The following is a 16,894-nucleotide window of genomic DNA, read 5'->3' as shown; positions in this document are numbered from 1 at the left end:
CTCTTATCCTGAACCCCCTACCCCCACTCACTCATGGGGCATCTGGTTTTCATGATGTTTATATTAGTTTCTCCTGCATATGCTTTTTTAAATGTAATTTTATTGAAATATATTCACATACCATCCTAAATATTTAATCTGTGGTTCACAGTATCATCACATAGTTGTGCGTTCATTACCTCAATCAATTTTTGAACATTTTCATTACTCCAAAAAATAAAAATAAGAATAAAAATTTAAAAAGAACACCCAAAACATTCCATACTCCTTATTCCCCATATTATTTATTTACTTATGTCCTTTTTTTTTTAAACTCATTTGTCTATACACTGGATAAAGGGAGTGCCAACCCAAGGTTTTCACAGTCATATCGTCAGACTGTGAAAGCAGGGTTACTGGATTATAGTTCAACAGTTTTCAAATATTAGTCCTTCTAGCTATTCTAATATATTAAAAACTAAAGAGGAATATCTATATAATGCATAAGAATAACCTCCAGAATGACCTCTTGACTTTATTTGAAATCTCTCAGCCACTGAAACTTTATTTTGTTCCTTTTCTCTTCCCCCTTTTGGTCAAGAGGTCTTTCTCAATCCCCTAATGCCTGGTCCAGTCTCATCCCAGGAGTCATGTCTTACATTACCAGGAAGATTTACACCCCTGGGCGTTATGTCCCATTTGGGGGGAGGGAGGGATCTGTATCTGTGTTTTTAACAGTTTTGAGGAAATAAAATTGGAAAGAAATGGAATATATCACACATATTTCTGTCAGGAACTTTGAATTTTGTTCTTAAAGGAGCTCAGAAAACAGTGTCCTCCACATCACCAAATCAATATAATGTGATAATAGCCACAAAAATGTAAAATACCTGGAGGTAGACTTAGCAAGAAATATATGGAAACATTTTACTGAGGGAGAAACAATTTAAATAAATAGACACACCTTGTTCTTTGATGGAAAGGCATTATAAAAGATCAGTTATTCCAAATTAGTATATTAATCTCTGTATGTATCTCAGGTATTGGGAAGAATTTAACATTTATTGAAATCCAGAGAAGAGAAAAAAAACATATAAATTGTGGTAGAAAAGGGTGAAATTTATTGTAATTTAAAATGTAACGTTTCAAACATGACAAGGAGAGCTGTAGAGAATAAATGACTAATTTATTTAAACAGTCTAAACCTTTTTTTTTTGCATGGGCTGGCACCGGGAATCGAGCCCAGGTCTCCAGCATGGCAGGCAGTAACTCTGCCTACTGAGCCATGGTAGCCCACCCCAGTCTAAATTTTTGAGGCTTATTCTACAATACTTTAGAAAGATACCTTGTTCATTTAGATTTTACTGTATTTTGAGTTACAAAATAGTACCACAAAAATTAGAAAATAAGGAAAGAAATAAAATATAATTCCACCATGCTATCTCTCAGTTACTATATTTGTTTTGCTGTATTTCTGTGCGAATATTTTCATATGCAGATTTCCCATAATTAGAATTTTGCATTCAGCGTTTTATTCTGTGCTTTTTAAAGAACACAGCACTAATATTTTTGTTTCTTTCAACACAGTCTTTATAATCATCATTTTAAATGATTGCTTAGCATGGTTCTAACAAGTTTTATCAAAATGAGTTTTTCGTTTGCAGAATTTTAGATTGCTACAAATTTCTTGCTAATCTAATTGTTGCTCCACGTTTGAATGTGCTATATGTAATCTCTTCCAGATTTTAGTTGGTTAAGATAAAATTTCAAGCTCTTTGAAATGATTAAAATAAGATTGAAAACTATTTGAGGATGAAAATGTTCTTTACATTGATTAAAATATAAGTGCATTCATAACAAAAGGAGTTATATGTACTTTTTAGTATTTTAATTTTTTTTTTTAGTACGTATCTTTTTTTCATTTGGCTTTGAAAACAACGCTTGATGAGTTGTCAGACTAGCCCTCTCTGATTTAGAGATTGTATTGCACATATGTTGAAAACAATACAATGAAATAAAATGGTTTTCTTCATGGAACACATTAAATTAATAATGAACTGGTTTTGGTATCATCTGTTCATATCAGAGACATGCTAATAAGTTTAGATGTTAAATTCAAATTTGCTTGCATTTACATTCAGAGGCAAAGAACAGTCCTCAAAACCTCTGTTTCTGGTCAGCTGTTTAGCTAATTAAATCAACAGAAAATTCTCTTTAATTTTATAGCACGAAGTTTGCCCATATGGTTTCTCCTCCTCAGGAATCTAAATATAGAAAATTATTTTTCCACAGTTGTAAAGTTAAATTCCAGCTTAATCCCCAAACAGGCTCTATACATAATCAGTCACTCAATGAATATTAGCTGTTATCATTATTTTCAATTTCACTTAAATGTATGCTTTCCTTGAAGTATCTGTCTGATAGAAAATAGTGCATAACTGACCCTACCACCAATGTACTTGTAGTATTGCCATCAAACCTCTGGGTTCAAGAAAAAGATGCTGCTGAACTAAGTTATTACTGTAATATCAAAGTAATTAGGTCATACATTAAAAAAAACTTTTTTAATAGTATAGTATAACATATACAAAGCAAAGGAAAAAAGCAGCAGTAGTTTTCAAAGCACTCTACAACAGTTTGTCATGGGCTAACGTATGATCCTCTCCAGTTTTTCCTTCTAGCTGCTCTAGAATATAGGAGGCTAGAAGGAATAAATATTTTTTTATCATCACAATTAACTTTTTTTTAATAAAAAATATATACAAAACAATAAATTTCAAAGTATAGTAGAACAGTTAGTTGTAGAACAGATTTTGGAGTTTGGTATGGGTTACATATCCACAATTTTAGGTTTTTACTTCTAGCTGCTCTAAGATACTGGAGACTAAAAGAATTATCCATTTAATGATTCAGCAATTATATTCGTTTGTTAAACCCTTCTTTCTCTGTATAACTCCACCATCACCTTTGATCTTTCTGTCCCACTCTTTATGGGTGTTTGGGCTATGGCTATTCTAACTTTTTCATGTTGGCAGGGGCTGTCAGTAATATGGAATAGGGATATGGAACTAGCTGATGCTCTGGAGAGGCTGGGCCCTCTAGGTTTCTGGACCTATTTGGTCCAGGGACTCATCTGAAGGTTGCAGGTTTCTGGAAAGTTACCCTAGTGCATGGAACCTTTGTCTTTGTATATATATAGGTGTTCTTTAGGATTGGCTGGAACGGTTTTGGTTGGATTTTGACAAGTTATTATAGGTAGCGACATCTAACTGAAGCTTACATAAGAGTGATATCCATAGTAGCTTCTTGACTATTTGAACTCTCTCAGCCACTAATACTAGGCCATAAAATTTTATTAATTCATTTTTGTTCTGTACCATTAACAGAGAATAGAAAAACTAATAAAACCAGAATCATTTTCTGGGGGATGGGGGTGGCTATTTTTCTTGTATATATTATTTCTGAATGAGCAGTTTTTGTTTTTGTTTTTTCACTCCAAAATGTATGTATGATATTTAATTTTATGATTGACAAACATGGATAATACTTCCTTAAAAAGTCTGAGTTGTCTCCCATCAGGTTTAGAACAGCAGTTGCAATTTTATCTGGCCAGAGGTTTCTCAATTGAATATTAATGTTAAAATAAGAATAGGAGTTCAAATAGTTGATTTATTAATTTTTCTGATATTTTATAATAGGAAGGTGTTTTAGTTACTGAATTTTTTTAAGGTAGTTTGGGATAATGTAGTATGTATTCCTCGAGGAGGAAAGCATCTTTTTGTTTACAGAGTAAAGAATACAATTGTTGATTTATAAATAAAAGATATCCAGGAATGCAAATATAGCTTGATCTGATTTTATTCAAGTACTTCTAAACAATATAGTACAATATGAATTTTACTTTGGTTCATACCTTCCCATTAGTTTAAGACCAAAAAAAAATTAGAGCCTAATTACATAATTAAAAATACTAAGGATTATTTGAAATATTCCCAACCCTGCTACTTCCTAACTGAGCAGTTCTGGAAAATTAAGTTCTCTGAGCTTAATCCTGTAATTGAAAAATGATGATAATTATGCCTACTTCTGCAGTCTGCCAGGAAAATTAAATGATATGATGTTATATAAAATGTTTGGCATAGTGTTTGATGTCCAAGCACTTTGTAAAATAGCATCTCCTTTACTTTTATTATCTTTATAGCAGTACTACCACCATTAGTACCATTATTTGACTTTACATTTAGTTTTTCTACTCATTTTGGAAAGTATGAGAGAATCTAAAACTTTGAGGAAATGGATAATGTGATTTTTTTTTAAATTAAAATATGCTGTTCTAGTTTGCTAGCTGCTGGAATGCAATATACCAGAAATGGAATGGCTTTTAACAAGGGGAATTTAAAAAGTTGCTAGTTTACAGTTCAAAGGCCAAGAAAATGTCCCAATTAAAACAAGTCTATAGAAATATCCAATCTAAGGCATCCATCCATGGAAAGATACCTTGGTTCAAGAAGGCCGACAACATTCAACATTTCTCTCTCAGCTGGAAGGGCAGATGGCGAACATGACAGCATCTGCTAGCTTTTTCTCCTGGCTTCCGGTTTCATGAAGCTCCCTGGGAGGCATTTTCCTTCTTCATCTCCAAAGGTTTCTGGCTGGTGGACTCTCTGCTTCATGGTGCTGCAGCATTCTCTGCTCTTTCTGAATCTCTCATTCTCCAAAAATATTTCCTCTTTTATAGGACTCCAGTAAACCAATCAAGACCCACCCAAATGGGTGGAGATATGTTGTCCCTTAATCCAGCTTAACAACCACTCTTGACTAAATCACATCATCCACGGAGATGATCTGATTACAGTTCAAACATATAGTATTGAATAGAGAGTATTCTACCTTTATGAAATGATATTTTGATTAAAACATGGCTTTGCTAGGAGGCATACTTCCTTTCAAACCAGCACATATGCTATAACTAGAACTAATGGCTCTCCTCTTGGAGAGGTTTCAGTCTCTGCTTAGGGCCAGGGCTGGGACTAGGGTAAGAGGCAAGGGCTTGAGGCCAGTGAGATACTTGACTGGGGCACGGAATTTAAGGGACCATTTAAAAATTCAGCAGTCAAGATGAATACTCAGGACAGTATAATCAAGATAAATGTAACATTAAAATAAAAACACAATTAATGGAAAAATCTGCAGTGAATAAAATATCATAATCAAAACTTTAAATAAAGGCAGAATCTTGTACAGACTTGTGCTGAGCCGTGTTGTAGCATGTGGAAAGGTAATATAGATCCTGTCTTGCTGTGTGAGCCTTATCACATGTTGGTGTCTGAGGCAAAAGGAAAAGTTAGTAAACTGCTTGTCTTTTGCACCTGAGGAAAGTGCCTTTGCTTCTTTTGCAACTCTAGGCAACTTTATAAGACAACCAGAATGATTTAAAGTCTATTTTATCTGTCTTAAAAATGAGAACACCAGAAATCAAGTGAAATTACTTCCCTACAGCCAGCCACACAGTCAAGTAAGTGACAGAACCAAGGTGATAACCAATTTTCTTGATTATTAGATTTCTTTTACTTTATTATTCCTCCATAGAACTTGTGTATGTATTCATCCATTTGTACATTTACTCATTTGATTTGATGCTAGGCAGTGGCTAAATGTAATGATGTAAATACTTACCTGAAGCAGTTTAGGAAAAAAAGGCATTGAATCTAAGATGGGGAGACCTAAAAAGGCTCTTCAAGGTTTAAGAATGAGAAGTCATTAGGCAAAAGAGAGGAATAGTGTTTTTTGTATATAAGAGCATGTTCAAGTACACAGATGCTCTAAAAAGGCTGGATTACAATCAGGGAGAACTGTCTTCTGTCAAGGAGGTCCTGACCCCCCACCCCACCCCCCCCAGTTCAGAATACAGGTTTTGAGCAAGTTTTTGGTACAATTATCTCTTTAAATGTTCTAAATATACATTTACTCTATTAGACACCTATTGGTTCAATAATATAACATCTATATTGTTTGAGGCAGTAATAAAACATCTATATTGTTTTAAGGCTGATTTTACTATAGGTGTAGATAGCTAAAGAATTATATAAACAGGAAAACTTCTTATGCTTTATTAAATCAGCTGTGCAAGCTTATAGTCAAGTTAATCTATATAAAATATAAAATACATGTGAGGCATTTTCACCTTTTATTTCTTCAATTTTTAAATTTCTTATTTTAAAATTTTATGTTATTTACCTTGTTGACTTTTCTTCTTCAAAGACTTTAGATAACAAAGGTTCTTTTATGTTAAGCAGCAGGATAAATTTAGTTTGTCATTTAATTTGGCTGGCAGATCTTGGATTGAAAAACTTCAAAGCCATATTACAAAACAAGTGTTAAAAATTTTATTAAACTGATGTTGATAACTATAGCAGATCAGACTTTTCCAGATGAAATAGAAAGTATTCTGCAAAAAAATAATATGGAGTACGTTTCTTTAAATTTGAAAGTCTGTATGTGCGTGGCTTAAAAATTCATATTGTATTTGCTAATGATGGATTTGTTAGATCCCACCATTATTAGTTTTGTAGGGTTAATATTGGACTTGTAATAACAGAAGGAAGAAGTGTATTACAAATTCATTTTAATAGCATCTCTTAGTCACTTATCTATATAGCAGATATGCAGAAATGTTTCCTATGCTCTTTAGCTAGCTATATGTTTTTCTTTTGTTGTCCTAACTTTGAAAAAGGAATGGTGTTTAGAATTCTATTAGAAGATTTGACTTTATTAAGCTTTCAGTTCAGTAATATTTAATGTATAAAAGCATCTTAGAATTCTAATTCTGCCACTTTTAAACTGTGCTAGCTTGGGTCTTTCTAAGGGGTTTTTATCTTTCTATACTTCAGTTACTGGGCCAACTGAAGTGAGGATATTAATAGTTTATATGTTGTTACGAAGATTAAAATGTTTAGTGCATGTAAAGCACTTTGCAAGGTACATGGCAAATAGTAGATAAGAAAAGTTCCTTTTGACTTTTGGGTCAAGATGGCGGCTTAACAATGTGCGCATTTTAGTTCGTCCTCTAGAACAACTACTAAATAACCAGAAACAGAACAAAACAGCTCCTGGGGCCATATCAGTGACCAGACACACAACGTACCCCAGTCTGGACCAGCTGGACTGGCTGCAAGCCCCCCCAGAACTGTGAGTTCCCAAAGCTGCGGTGGCTGGCACCCCTCCCCCACAGGCTGCTTCCCAGAGGAGAAAGGAAAGGACTTTACCAGCATCAGGGACTAAGCACAATCAAATGCCAATTGTGGAATTAATTAACAAATTCTGACTACTTAAAATAGGCCCCCAGCTTAGGTGAACCTGGTCAAAGCGGAGGTTGCTCATTTTTGCCCTGGCACTAAGGGGGCAGGGCTGACGGAAAAGGGGGGGAAAAAAAAGAAGGAAACAGAGGTTTGTGGCTGTGATTCTACGAAGGCTTGACTCCTTTGGATATAGTGGCAGGACTTTTCAGGCTGCAGCTGCCCCAGGCATAGGCAGATGTGAGCTCTTTTGGGGGCTTGTCTAGAGCCTGTGCCTTCCCCAGGGGAGGGGAGAAGCCCAACTCAGGTGGAATCCCTCCCTCGAGGAATTCAGACACCAGGGCTTGGTAATTTGAAGCCATTAAAACCAGCCTACAACCTCTCCTCTGTCTCCACCATGCCCCCAGCAGGGAGAGTCTGCCAAAGTTAAAGGTACCGTATCATCTTACACTGGTGGGACCTGCAGGCAGACAAGCACCACATCTTGGGCAGGATAAGAAAAACAGAGTCCCAAGACTTCACAGGAAAGTCTTTCAACCTACTGGGTCTCATCCTCAGGGAAAACCGATGCAGGTGACACTTTCCTCCTGATAGGAGGCCAGTTTGGTCTGGGAAAATCTGGCTGGGGTCTATAATACCTAAGTAGACCCTCCTAAGGGTGGGGAGAAAAAGGCACCATACAAGCAGGGCAAGAAAGAAGAAAACAAGAACTGAAAAATTCTCCTGTTAAACAAAACTTAAGCTAGAGGTCCAGCTAATCTGAACTGAATGTCAAAGAACAGAGAGACAACAAATTCATCCAGCAAGAAAACCCTAGGTAAAAGAAATGAAAGCAATCTCCAGAATAAACTAATTAAGGTAATTAAATGCCTAGACACTAGCAAAAAATAACAAATCACACTAGGAAAATTGAAGATATGGCCCAGTCAAAGGAACAAACCAACAATTCAAATGGCATACAGGAGCTGAAACAATTAATTCTGAATATACAAACAGACATGGAAAACCTCATCAAAAACCAAATCAATGAATTGAGGGAGGATGTAAAGAAGGCAAGGAATGATCAAAAAGAAGAAACTGACAGTCTGAAAAAACAAATCACAGAACTTATGGGAATTATGGGAATGAAAGGCAAGGTAGAAGAGATGAAAAAAACAATGGAAACCTACAATGGTAGATTTTGAGAGGCAGAACATAGGATTAGTGAACTGAAGGACGGAACATCTGAAATCTTGCAAGAAAAAGAAAATATAGGGGAAAAAAATGGAAAAATATGAGCAGGGACTCACGGAATTGAAAGACAATATTAAGTGCACTTATATACATGTTGTGGGTGTCCCAGAAGGAGAAGAGAAGGGAAAAGGAGGAGAAAAACTAATGGAGGAAATTATCACTGAAAATTTCCGAACTCTTATTAAAGACTAAAAATTACAGATCCAAGATGTGCAGCGTACCCCACAGAGAATAGATCCAAATAGACGTACTCCAAGACATTTACTAATCAGAATGTTAGAGATCAGAGAGAAAGAGAGAATCTTGAAAGCAGCAAGAGAAAAGCAATCCATCACATACAAGGGAAGCCCAATAAGACTATGCTCAGATCTCTCAGCAGAAACCATGGAGGCGAGAAGACAGTGGGATGATATATTTAAATTATTAAAAGAGAAAAACTGCCAACCAAGAATTCTATATCCAGCAAAATTGTCCTTCAAAAATGAGAGGGAAATTAAAACATTTTCAGACAAAAAATCACTGAGAGAATTTGTGACCAAGAGACCAGCTCTGCAAGAAATACTAAAGGAAGCACTAGAGACAGATACGAAGACAGAAGAGAGAGGTGTGGAGAAGAGTGTAGAAAGGAAGACTATGAGTAAAGGTAGAAAGAAGGAAAATTAGATATGACAGATAAAATCCAGAAGGCAAAATAATAGAAGAAAGTACTACCCATGTAGTAATAACACTGAATGTTAATGGATTAAACTCTCCAATCAAAAGACATAGTCTGGCAGGATGGATTAAAAAACAGGACCCATCTATACGTTGTCTCTACTCAAAGGACATGAGGTCAAGGACACAAATGGACATTTACACACCAATGTTTATAGCAGCATTATTTACAATTACCAAGCGATGGAAGCAGCCAAATGTCCATCAACAGATGGTCGGCTAAACAAACTGTGGCATTTACATAGGATGGAATATTATGCAGCTGTAAGATAGAATAAAGTTATGAAGTATGTAACAACATGAATGGACCTTAAGGACATTAAACTGAGTGTGATTAGCCAGAAACAAAAGGACAAATACTGTATGGTCTCACTGATATGAACTGACATTAGTGAATAAACTTGGAATATTTCGTTGGTAACAGAGACCATCAGGAGATAGAAATAGGGTAAGATATTGGGTAATTGGAGCTGAAGGGATACAGATTGTGCAACAGGACTGAATATAAAAACTCAGAAATGGACAGCACAATATTACCTAACTGTAATACAATTATCTTAAAACACTGAATGAAGCTGCATATGAGAGTGATAGAGGGAGGAGGGCTGGGGCATAAATGAAAACACAAAGATAGACGATAAAGATTGAGATGGTATAATCTAGGAATGCCTAGAGTGTATAATGATAGTGACTGTGCAAATTTAAAAAATGTTTTTGCATGAGGAAGAACAAAATGTCATTACTGCAGTGTGCTAAAGATAGATGGGAATTAATATTTTAAAATTTCAACTTATGTGTGAGACTAAAGCAAAAAATGCTTTTTTGGTACAAATTTATACTTTTACTAGTGCATCTCCTAATATAACTTGTATAGATAGTTGATTGAACACCTTAAGTACGTGGAACTTTGTATAGGACATGAGATTTTGTTGGTTTGTCCAGGTGATGCCCTGATGAATCCCAGAGTGATTTGATCAGTGAGTGGAAAAGTATTTGCAAAGTCCCCTTCGGGAAATGGTGAGAACAGGGGAAAACTCAACTTCCCCAAGTTGAATTCTTGATATTCTCACAAGCGATGTGGGCAACCAAAGCTATAGGCTGAGCCCCCAGTCTTGGGGTTTGTTCATATGAAACTTAACCCCACAAAGGATAGGTCCAGCCTACTTAAAATTAGGCCGAAGAGTCACCCCCAAGAGAACCTCTTTTGTTGCTCAGATGTGGCCTCTCTTTCCAGCCAACACAACAAGCAAACTCACCACCCTCCCCCTGTCTACGTGGGACGTGACTCCCAGGGGTGTGGACCTTCCTGGCAACATGGGATAGAAATCCCAGAATGAACTGAGAGTTAGCATCAAGGGATTCAGAAAAACTCTGAAATGAGCTGAGACCCAGCATCAAGGGATTGAGAGAAACTTCTTGACCAAAAGGGGGAAGAGGGAAATGAGACAAAGTGACAATGGCTGAGAGATTCCAGAGTCGAGAGGTTATCCTGGAGGTTATTCTTATGCATTAAGTAGATATCACCTTGTTAACCAAGATGTAATGGAGAGGCTGGAGGGTACTGCCTGAAAATGTAGAGCTGTGTTCCAGTAGCCATGTTTCTTGATGATGATTGTATAATGATTTAGCTTTCACAGTGTGACTGTGTGATTGTGAAAACCTTGTGTCTGATGCTCCTTTTATCTATCTTGTCAACAGATGAGTAGAACGTATGAAATATTTTATCATTGTCAAAAGATGAGTAGAACGTATGAAATAAAAATAAATAATAGGGGGAACAAATGTTAAAAGAAATTTAGTTTGAAATGCTAGTGAGCAATGAAAGGGAGGGGTAAGGGGTATGGTATGTAAAAATTTTTTTTTTCTGTTGTCCTTTTATTTCTTTTTCTGAATTGATGGCAATGATCTGGGAAACGATCATGATGATGAATATGCAACTATGTGATGATATTGTGAATTGCTGAGTGTATGTGTTGGGAATGTTTGTGTTTCTTGTAATTTTTTTTAATTAATAAAAAAATTTTTAAAAGAGTTCCTTTTATTATTAATAAATGCCAAATTGAACTGTATAATTTTAGTTTTTGTTTGGTAGACTGTAAAGTAGAAGATAATTTATGACTATATCGAATGCTAGGTATTATTTAGGATTGTGAACTCACAGTAACACCTTAAATGAAAGAGGAATTTTTAATAAAAGTCCAGTAATTAAAGTAAAACAGAGGTACTTAGGAGTTGGTGAGCAGTGACTTGGAAATAATAAATTTGTAATTTAAACAGCCCTTGTAAAAATCACTGGTCACCTTCAAGTTGCTAATAAGCTGATGATACATATGCATATGACTTATAAATTTATAAAATTTTCAGCTTAATGGCAATTTGTGCCACCTGTTTTTTTTTTTTTCCCACATGGGCAGGCACCCGGAATCGAACCTGGGTCCTCTGGCATCGCAGGCAAGCATTCCTGCCTGCTGAGTCACTGTGGTCCTTCCAATTTGTGCCACCTTTAACAATTAAAATTCCTGTGAGAGGGCATCTCCATCATTTTGCTTATCCCTTTTTAGGCATTTCACTTTTCTCGTTTCCTTCCTTTTATTTTATTTATTTTTGAGATATTCTGTTTGGATATTTAAAAATAATTAGATATTTAAAAGTAGTGTATAGTGAAAATGAAATTAAATCCAATACTTTATTCCTTTTTGACAACTGAAGTCAATAAAAGGCTTTCATATTCAGGAAAAGTTAGAAAAATAAGCTATTATGTGTTTTGTTATTTTCATAATAATTACATTAAGAGAAATTGGATGTTGGCTTATAAATGTTTATTCAAAAAACATGGTAGGATAACACTTTCTGCTTTCTTCTGGTGCTCACTTTTCACAGGCTAATTGAAGGCAAAACAGGTGAGCTGTGTCTGCCTTACTGCCATGGCTGGTGAGTTGAACGTCCTTGCCGCTTTGTCCTTCTCAGCTGAGTTGCTGGAGAAATTAGCCTACTGTTAAATTTTATTCGTTATTTTGGATTTAGGTTAGAAGCATTTCTTGAATATGACGTTTTTATTCTTTTGAAAATGTCATTGATGTCAGTTCATGCCTCTTTGATTTTGTGCTTGCCTTCTTTGGAGAACTTGCAGGGGTTTACAGTCACCAACTTGATGTATCCATATCTTTGTGACTGACTTTAGGGCCTACTCATTGTTTGACATTTTTTTCTGGTCCTTGGCTATTTGTGGTGGTGTTGGTTTTGATATATTTTAGTGGGACTATGACTTTCAAATACTCTCTTATTTCTATGCAATGGGAAGTGAGGAAAGGGGCAAATAGTGTTACTTTTCTTCACTGCTTCGGCCTTTTGATTGCAGGCTTTTCTTGAATGCTAAGTTTTATTTTTTAACTTTCTTATTTTTACTATCACTTTTTAAGAAAAAAATCACAGCTGATGTTACAGCTTCTGGAAAAGAAAAATCTTACTGCCTAAGACTTATATGAAACAGCATGTTTCTTTCAAAGCTGCCAGAAGGCAACACACCAGAGATGGATTGACTTTTAATAAAAGGGTATTTATTTAGTTAAAAACTTGTAGCTGTTCAGAGGAAAGGCAGCTAACTTTAATCTGAGGAACTCTCTTACATGGGAAGGCACAGGATGTCTGCTGGCCTTCTCTCCTGGCGTCTGGGTTCTGAAAGCTTTCCCCGAGGTGATTTCTTTTTTGCATTCCCAAACATCTGGGCTGAGCTGTGAGTGCTAAGATGAGGTATGCTGAACTGCTTGGACTGTGCTGCCTTGAGCTCTCTTCTGACCTCTCTCTTTTAAGTTTCCCCTATTTAAATTAAACATCAGTCATTGCAGAAGACATTCACCTTAGCCAACTGCAGATGTAATCAGCCATAGATGAGTTTCACATGCTAATGGTTCAAGTCCACAGTAACAGAACTAGGCACCTGGTGAAGTTGACACCTGAACCTAACTACCACACTGCATAACGAAGGAGGTCACAGATACACTCTTTTACCAAAGTCCTGAACTAACTCAGCTTGCCCAGTGACTGGATCTCAGTACTAATTTCACATACTGAAAATGCTAATATATGTATATTTTTAAATTCAGGATTTATTTCTTCAAAAGTGATACTAGGTAGAAAAAGTTTATAATTTAAAAATGTATTAAACATAAAACCTGAAATAAAAATGTATACTATAAATATATTACTACCTATGAATGATATATATCATTATCATTTAATATTTTTCTTGTAAAAACGTACAAACATTCTTGGCAAACACTCCATACGTAGTGTACAATCAGTGGCTCACAGTTCATCACGTAGTTGTGTATTCATCACTATGATCATTTTTTTTTAACATTTGCATCACTCCAGCAAAAGAAAAAAGAAAAAACACGTGCACACCATACCCTTTACCCCTCCTTCTCATCGATCACTAGTATTTCAGCCTACTCAACTTATTTTTAGCCTTTGTTTTCCCTATTATTTATTTTTTATCCTTATTTTTAACTCATCTGTCCATACCCTGGATAAAAGGAGCATCAGACACCAGGTTTTCGCAATCACATAGTCACATTGTAAAAGCTGTATCATTATATAATATAATCATCTTCAATAAACAAGGCAACTGGAACACAATTGTACAGTTTCAGATACTTTCCTCTCGTCACTCCAGTGTTTAGTATAAACTGAAAAGGGTATATCTTTATAATATGTAAGATTAAACTCCAGGATAACCTCTTGAGTGTTTGAAATCTCTCAGCCACTGACACTTTATTTTGTCTCATTTCTCTCTTCCCCCCTTTTGGTCAAGAAGGTTTCTCAGTCCCCTGATGCCAGGTCCTGGCTCATCCCAGGATTTCTGTCCCACATTACCAGGGAGATTTACACCCTGGGAGTCATGTCCCATATACGGGGTGGTGAAGGCAGTGAATTTACTTGCCCCAGGTCAACTTAGAGAGGCCATATCTGAGCAACGAAAGAGGTTCTGTGGGGATGACTCTTAGGCCTAATTTTAAGTAGGCTTAGCCTATCCTTTGCAGGGATAAGTTTCACAGGGGCAAACCCCAAGATCGAGATTTTGGCCTATTGATTTGGTTGTCCCTACTGCTTGTGAGAATATTAGAAATTCTCCAAATGGGGAAGTTGAGTATTTCCTCCTTTTTCCCCATTCCCCCAAGGAGACTTTGCAAATATTTCTTTGTTCGCTGTCCAGATCACTCTGGGACTTATTGGAGCATCACACTATCCTGGATAAACCAGCTAAGTATTATACCTACATCATCATTCTTGTGTAAGTTATTAACAGATTAAATATTATAGTATCACTAAAAATAAACATTACATAAAAATGAAAACTTAGTAATATAGAATTGAAAGAGTATTTGATCTTTGAAAAGCAGTTTTAAAAACAAAATAGTTATTGTTGAGTTGCATGCAAGTGTGTTTACATTTTCCAACTGCTGCAAAAGCTGTCTGACTCTATACTAGTGGAGAGTAATATGGAAAAATAGTTATAAGGTATATCCAGATTTTTTTCCAAATTATTTAGTCATCATGCAATCCTATCTCTTTGTGATAACTTTGGGAGGGTGGGGGAAGCAATGATTCAGTCTTTTATTGCTGTCAGGCTGTGGTTTTTGTTTCAAAGAAAGGTTTCTTTTTCCTTCATTATGTATAATGGAGATTCTAATGGAGAGTTACTTTGATCATTTCAGTATTGAAGTGTTCCTGTTACATTTGTTTGGAAAGTTTCTGAACAAGGAGAAGAATTATTATTATTGTAATAAAAGGTTTTGCCTTGTTATTGTTAATTTCTTCTTTGTATAGAGGTTAAGGAACTATAGAAGAAGCCTTTCACAGTAAATTTAGCTTTCTTTGAAATTTTAATACAGAATATAACCCTGGATTCATCTAAAAAATGTAAATGATTCTGATTTTACATTTAACTTACTGAAACAGCAAAATTATACCAAGAAGCTATCTTTTTATTTTGGTGTTTAAAAATAGTTCAGTATGTGGGGTGCAGCAGTAGTTCAGTGGTAGAATTCTTGTCTGCTGTATTCACTAGAATTCCCTAGAGAAACAGAATCAGCAGAAGATATCTGTGAATATAAAACTTATAAAACTGCTTAACGCAACCATGGGAATATAAGAGCCTAAGATCTGTAGGGCAGGCCATGAGCTGCCAGCTCCAATAAAGGTCCTCAGTGAACTCTCAGGAGAGGCTGGCTGAGCAACTGTGGGGATGTAAGAGTCCAAGATTTGTACGGCAGGCCACAAGCAGTGAAGGTCCTCAACGACATCAGGAGAGGATGGCTGGCTGAAGTAGGAAGAGTGATTGTCTTTTCTGCATCTTCCTCAACAGCTTTCTGGTAATTAGATTAAGTGTCACTCATTGCGGAAGACATTCCCCTTCAAATGCCCTCAGTGGTAGATGTAGCCAATTTGGTCATGATTTAAGTCCATGAAATGTCCGCACAGCAACAGACAGGCCAGCCAACTGGGCACCACCACCTGGCCGAGTTGACACATGAACCTGATCTTCATACCTGCCTTGTGGGAGACCCGGTTCAATTCTCCGTCCATGCACTTCCCAAAAAACAGACAAACAAACAAAATTCAACAAATGGTACTGCAATAACAGGCTACTCACATGAAAAAATAGTGAAATATCACCCTGCCATATAGCATACAAAAAAAAAAAATACAGTATGCCAAGTGCTGAAATCCTGAAAAGCAATTCAACTGTACTGGGAAAGGAATCGTTGGTGGATAGCAGGGGTGGGGAGGGATGTGGTGTTTCAGAATGTGAATTAATAAGTAAGGACTTGACAGAAAGTTAGATTTTTTAATGAACTTTTTTCTTTCAATTTAGGAGAATTGAGGTTGTAATATGAGTATGAATTAATGTCATCAGTGGAATATAAATAATGTTAATTGTAATAAAAATATTTATAGCTTAGCCTGACGCCTTTGACCTTTTCGGTTATTAAAGAATAAGTTTATAGAAGTGTTGACTTGTTTTTTAATGAATGAAAATTCAAAGTATGAAGAGTAGTTTAGTGTTTTTAAAAAAAATTTTTTTTTGTAGTACAACAAAGCAAAATAGTAGAGCAAAGAAATAAAGAAGCCAGTTTTCAAAGCACTCTTCGACAAGTAGTTATAGGACAGATCCCAAAGTTTGTCATGGGCTACCATAGGATCCTCTCAGATTTTTCCTTCTAGCTACTCCAGAATATAGGAGGCTGAAAGGCTTAAATATTTTTTTTATCATCACAATTGACTTTTTTCCTTCTTTTTTTTGTGAAAAGATAACATATATACAAAAAAGCAATAAATTTCAAAGCCCAGAACCACAGTTAGTTGTAGAACATATTTCAGAGTTTGACATGGGTTGCAATTCCATAATTTTAGATTTTTACTTCTAGCTGCTGTAAGGTACTGGAGATTAAGAGAGATACCAAGTTAATGATTCAGCATTCATATTCATTTGTTAAATCTTGTCTTCACTGTGTAACTCCACCACCACCTTTGATCTTTCCATCCCTTTCTTTAGGGGTGTTTGTTCTATGGCCACATAACTTTTTCATAGGATCTTTCAGTAATATGGGGTAGGGAGATGGAAGTATCTGATGTTCTGGAGAGGCTAGGTGCTCTAGGTTTCAGGACTT

The 16,894-nt window shown here is 35.8% G+C and overlaps 1 protein-coding gene and 1 long non-coding RNA gene across 2 annotated transcripts in view; both read left to right on the top strand.

Annotated features, from left to right (window-relative positions):
• LOC143677359 (uncharacterized) overlaps positions 1-16,070 on the top strand; it is a 93,198-nt gene extending 77,128 nt beyond the window's left edge. Inside the window, exon 4 of the long non-coding RNA XR_013172524.1 lies at positions 10,456-16,070. This is a non-coding gene — a long non-coding RNA (uncharacterized LOC143677359). The remainder of the gene's footprint in view (positions 1-10,455) is intronic.
• ROCK2 (Rho associated coiled-coil containing protein kinase 2) overlaps positions 1-16,894 on the top strand; it is a 206,317-nt gene that overhangs the window by 77,346 nt on the left and 112,077 nt on the right. The gene's annotated exons all lie outside the window — the stretch shown is intronic.

The sequence above is a fragment of the Tamandua tetradactyla genome, chromosome 3, assembly GCF_023851605.1.
Source record: "Tamandua tetradactyla isolate mTamTet1 chromosome 3, mTamTet1.pri, whole genome shotgun sequence".
NCBI classification, from domain to species: domain Eukaryota; kingdom Metazoa; phylum Chordata; class Mammalia; order Pilosa; family Myrmecophagidae; genus Tamandua; species Tamandua tetradactyla.
Note: the sequence above shows the minus strand (reverse complement) of the source record. Positions and strands in the feature narration are given on the sequence as shown.